Genomic DNA, 6,107 nt, shown 5'->3' with positions numbered 1-6,107 from the left:
AAGTCCTGTTGGATAAACTGAGGCTTAAGGATTCTTGAAAAATAAAATCTGTCTAAGGTCACATGCCCATAAATGTCCGAGCCTGGATTCACCCAGGTCAGACTGATGGCCAAGTGTGGGCCTGTAATCATGGTGCCATGCCCCCACGCCCTCCCCTGCAGAACTCAAGCAGTCAGAATCCTGAGGACCCCACACCTTCCAGGCTGGTCTACCACTTTTCCTTGACAGAAGACAAATCACGAGTGTTAACGTGTGGAGAACTTGAAAGCTTTGTTTGCCATGGGTGGGATTGCGAATCGATGCAGCTGCTGCGCAAAACAGCACAGAGACAAGATTAGTCTCAGGGAGGAGATTTAGGCTGCAGAGAGATGCGACATATGTGGGAATTTGGTTGGTTTGTTTTTCCAGAGACCGGGTTGCTCCATGCATCCTGACTGTCCTAGAACTCACTCTGTAGACCAGGCTGGCCTCTGCCTACCGAGTGCTGGGATTAAAGGTGTGTGCCACCATGCCCGGCTTTAGGGATTTCTGTTTTTAAATATTTCTTAAAAGCTGGGCAAGTTGGCACAAGTGAATCTCTGGGAGTTCCCAGCACTCAGACGCAAAGACAAGCACAAGTGGATGTCTGGGGGCTGGAGGCCAGCCTGGTCTCCATAGCGAGGTACAGCTGGAGGCTAGCCTGGTCTCCATAGGGAGTTACAGGCAATTGAGAGAGACACTGTCTCAAAAAAATTAGAAAAAATTATGTGTATGTGTGTTTGCCTGTGAGCATATATAGTGCACTGTATGGTGACTTCCCCTGGGAAGCCTTAGCCTCTTTGAGGAGTAGATGGGGGGGGGGGGTTGGAAGGGAAAGTGGAGGGACCCAGAGGAGGGGAGGGAGTAGGAACTGGGATTGGTATATACAATAAGAAAAGATATTTTTAAAAAACAAATAAATTAATTTTAAAAAGCAATTTATGGTATGGGACATGGGCTTGTTAGGGTCAGGTCCAAGAGGACCTTGAGCCCTGAGCTATAGGTACCAGGCTTCGTATAAGCCACTGGGACTTAGAGTTCCAGGAAGGTGTGAGTTACCCAACATGGATGCTGGGAACTAAAGCTCAGGTCCTCTGTAAGAGCACTAGTGTCTAGCGGGAAGTCTAACTGTTTTAGATAAAACCGCCCTTTTTAAAGACAAGGTATTGCTGCATAACCCAGGCTGGTTTGCAACTCAAGTACTTTAGCCCCACTGGTGCTGGAGTTATAGCTGTGGGCCTCTATGTCCAGCTGAAGGGCCCAGGCCCTCACCCAGGCCCTCAGGACTTAGGCCCCTGACTCAGCCGGATAACATGAACCCCTGGCCTTGCCCCACTTTGCCCTAATTACTGTAAAGAAACTGTTAGATCTTCTCCATGTGGTAAGGAACCAATCAGAAGTTAGCTGGTGGGCTCTGGATGTGCTTTACTGGTAAGGACTGCAGTAACCATAGCAACGGCCTTTGGATGGCTTCCAGGTATAGTGACCTTTTTACAGCTGCAGCTGTGACCTGACCTCAGGACAGGTTCCTCCAGCCCGGAGGTGCGCCATTCCTGAGATTGTTACTATGCAACTTGCAGACTCCCAGACGCCCCCCCCCCCCCCGCCCTTGCTCTACCTGCTATGCCCAGATCACAGAATGCCCCCAAATACCACAAAGTCCGTATTCATATGTCAAAGCAAAGAGCCTTTATTCAGGCTTGAGCTTGGTCTCTCTGTCTGTCTGAGGGAACAGTTGAGAGCAGACAGTGCCCAGCCCGTAGGGGTAGGGTTTTGGTTTTTTTTTTTTGGTTTTTTTTTTTTTTTTTTTTTTTATCATAGTAGAGGTTGGGATAAGGGGATTCCCAGGGTGCAGGACTTGGTCGGCTGACATTTGTCTAGGGGTCTTGGCTAAAGAGTGAGTCCTGGGCTCAGGGACATCTTGTGATCTTATCTAATGGTTGGAATGTCAGGTATTTCCCTTTTGTTGCTGGCTCTCTCTAGGCGGGGAGCTTATGGCTTTTCCTGGAACCTAGTGCTGCCTCCAGTAAACCCAGAATCTCAGATCTACTCTTTAGCTGGTCTCTATCAAGCCTGCCGTGGTAGCTGTGTGACCTGAGCCCCATATGTGTGGCCAGGCTGCCCTGGGCCCCACACTACTCCCAGTAAATGCACTGCCTCTGTTGTGCCCATGTCACAGGATCCCCCCAAACAAGACCACCACAGAACCGGTATCAGATGCAAACACACTGGGGTTCATTGATTACAAGTTAGCCAATCCGAACCATAATCCAACACTCCAACACAGCGGGTCAGGGAGAATGACCCCGAGGCTTCAGGGTAGGAGATTTCAAAGGGAAAAACTAAAAGCAGGGTGGCACAAACCTTGGCATTTTGGGATTGGGTAAAAGTATACAACTTTTGAATTTATTGGTTGGGGTATAGGGGAATTTCAAAACAGTGACTGTCAGCAGACAAGAAATTCAAAACAGTGGTTCATCAGGTACCTACAAGGGCATTCAAAGCAAGTAGATGTTATTTGGACACCCTGGTGGGTCACTTTGACCAGGGCTTGCACAGTTTTTTGGGAATGTTTATGATTTTGCTGGGTTGCATTCCCACCCCACTTTAGTTAGGTCCTAAATGGAGTTCTTTCTCAAAATGAAGCTTGTTCTGCCCCTTTACCCCACTGCAGTTTGGGGTTTCTCCTGCTCCTCTGCTGCATCAGATGGATGAGAGACCTGAGTTAGAACTCATAATTGAAAAGACTCTTTACTTTTGCATCGGGTCTGGTCTCTTGTTGGTCTTTGGGGATCTGAACTCTGGGCACAACATTTGGGGGCTCATCTGGGATCTCCAAAAGCCACTATGACTACCCTCTGTTGTGTCTCAGGGTGCCAATCATCAGGTAACTTTTTATTTTGCCCAGGCAAGTTCTGGTATGTCTTTCTGGATGTTGGAGCTCCTTCTGGGAAGCCTACATAGGATCTAGATGAATGCATTGGCGGATCACAGGCTGAGGTGATTGGGAGATGTCCCAGTTACCCTGCGGGTGAGTTGGGAGGCCCTTTGGGGAGGATTGAATCCTCCTAGTTCCCATGGAGAGATTGAGCAGGTTGCAACTGCAAAGCCATTACTCTGTTGTCTCATTTTTGGATCTGTGCATGGCCATCTATCTTGTTTGTCATTGTGTGCTTGTATCTTATTGTGTTTGTTCCTCTGTTTTGGTGGTTTGATTACCCTAAGGTCATGAACCAAGTTCCTAGTCACTCCACCACATTGAGAATCTGATAAACTGGCTGGGAGTCAGTGAGTGCTCTTTGTCTTCATCCGACTGTTACTATGCTGCTGTTCTGTTCCATGTGTTCATATCTCTGAAAAGCTTCAATGAGGTAGCTCCTGTCAGGTGGGGCCTGTGAACTGCAAGAGAGGCCATCTGTTAGATGGGACTTGCTAACACCAAAGGAGGCAGTCATTTCAGTGTTAGTGTACCTGGCTGTCTTGTGTCATTGTTAATTGTTTCTGTATGCTAACCTCCCTTATTTTCCTGAGGCAGGGGCGAGGGCAGTCTCCTTCTGCTGTTCTCTTGCTCTCTGGCCTGCAGTCAACTGTGACTCTTGCTGGGGGCAGGAATGAGGTGGGGAGGAATTGACTGCCTGCAGTTCATAAACTGCGTGAATGCTGGACAGAGAATCCAGGGTTGCTTGCTATGGCTGTAGAAGTTAACAGTCTTCTTTCATCCCCTCGCATGCTAGTGGATGGGGTTCCTGCAGCCTCCCCTGACTTCCAGCCAAATAGGTTTGTCTGGGTGGCCTAGGGCAGGGAGTCACTGTCAATGGGTGCTAAGCTATGGTGATGTTGTGATGCTGTGGCCAGACTTCCCTCCACCAGGGCTGCTCTGGTCATTCAGATCCCAGGCATTATAAATACTTGTCATCATTTTAAGAGGTTGGTTATAAATTATTAGTGGTTAGGGTAAGAAAACACTACTGTTAGTCTCAGATGCTTCATACTGGCACGGGATTTTATGTGTTGATGCAAATTTAGAGTTATTGAAACCACAAGAAAGACTTTGGGATAAGTTTTTATGCTGTCGGGAAGAAGAAATCAGGAGACTGACATAAAAGGAGAAGGAAAGAGAAAGAGGGATGTGTCTGAAGTCAGAATGTCTGAGAAACCCGAAGAATGGACTGAAGGTCTATAAAACATTGTAGAAGGCCAGAGGGGATGTGATCTATGTTTGCTGTGGTTTTTCATACCTGCAAATAGTGAATTAAAAAAGAAACCATAAAAATAAGTTGAAAATTTGACCACATTAGGTTAATTCTGGTTAAAAAGTTTTGCTTGTTTTGTTGGAAAGTTTTGTCTGTGTTTTTTGGTGTGTTCATAATTTTTGTTGCAAGTATGGAGCTGAAGCATAAAAGCTGTTTTTTGTTGGAAAGCTGGCTCTAGAGCTGGATTCTGGCTCTTCCTTCCCTAGAGTCAGGCATGCTTATTTAAGAGTCTCCTCTCTGTTGCTCCGTCCGTCTGAGACCCTGACACAGTGGCAAGGAGAAGCAAACAAAGCAGAACAGCCCCCCGCCCCCCGCACTTGATTTATGTGAACATTCTGTACTTTAAAATTTATAAACTTATTTTGTTTGGTATGGTTTAAAATCTGTTAAAATTGAAACTAGTTAAAGAGCTAAAACTAGTAACACTGGAAACTGATCACTTAAAATCTATGCATAGGTAATTTTATAGAACCGTATGACATGATTCCAATTTGAATTGCCGTCATTTTTAGTCAGCCACATGACTGGTTGCCATTTTGCTGAAGTTTGAAAAGATGGATGTCAAATGGCTTTGCCACCATCTTGACTGAAGGTGACCACGTGGAGTGGGCCTAGCAAGGAGGCAACAACAGATCTCGGAGACAGTGCGGATTGGGTTAGATTTTTATATGATGATTAATGGCCTGTCCTGAAAACAAGGTTTATAAGAAGATAGGATTTAAAGTATTAAAGCCACACCTCAGGGCTTTCACACACAAGAATGAGCCTTACTCTGGCAGGTAAACTTTGTAATTTAAGAGTCACCCAGGTGTTAATGGTTTTAAAGATATAAAGGGCTTATACGGAACAGCTGAGACCAGCGTCCCAGAGTCCAGTTGTAAGGATGGGCCCTAACAGTTTTAGAACTGCCACTGCCTGGTGACAGTCACCAGAAGCACCAGCTACCGTGAAGTGGAGCAGGCTGAGGTCTAGAAGGCAGGGTTGTGCGTGTGCTGTGAGGGTGGGGCCAAAGAGGTGACCCAAGCCCCCCCCCCCAAAAAACCTACCAGGATTATAAATAAATCCCAGTTACTGAACTTTGATTGTTTACACTATTGGAGCTTGGTTTGGCCTCATACAGATGTGGTTGTGCCATGCTTTCTCCCTCTTAGAGCTAAAAATGGGCACTTTATTTTTGATATTGCAGGGAGACATTTGAGAGATTTCAAAATTTTTTTTAAGAACAGTCTTAAAAATATTTAAATTTAGAAGGTTATGGGGCATATATGCTTATAAAACATTTTATATTATTAATATTTGGACTTAGAATAAAAAGCTAAAAATTAGGGTCACAGTCATAAACCCCAAATGCTAACCAGAAACTGGGGTGTTCGTTCCTTGTGATGCAGAAGACAATGACCTAAGCAGTCTGGCAAAGGGCTTGGAGTAACCTTGGGTCTCAATGGGTCTCAACACTTTGAGGTTAAAAAAAAACTTTCTTAGAGGGGTAGCCTAGGACCACCTGCATGCCAGATGTTTGCCTTGAAAAATCTGTCAGCTAAAGGCTCTTAGGTTCTGATACCACCCCCTTGAGCCCCTAGGTAGGCAGGACCCATGATTGGGTCTTGTCATGGGTACTTCTAGAAGTGGGGAATAAAGGAGCCAGGCCCTCAGGATGTAAGCCCCTGACTCAGCAGGATGTGTTAAGCTGTCACCCCCCTTGCCTGACTTTGCCCTAATTACTGGGAAGAAACTTCCAGGTGTTCTCCTTGTGATTAGGAACCAATCAGAAGTTAGCTGGCAGGCTCTGGAAGTGCTTTATTTGTGAGGATGGCCTGCAGTAACCGTAGCAATGGT

This window comes from Myodes glareolus, chromosome 6 (genome assembly GCF_982192425.1).
Source record: "Myodes glareolus chromosome 6, mMyoGla1.1, whole genome shotgun sequence".
NCBI classification, from domain to species: domain Eukaryota; kingdom Metazoa; phylum Chordata; class Mammalia; order Rodentia; family Cricetidae; genus Myodes; species Myodes glareolus.
The sequence above is the reverse complement of the archived record's forward strand: the minus strand, read 5'-3'. Positions refer to the sequence as shown.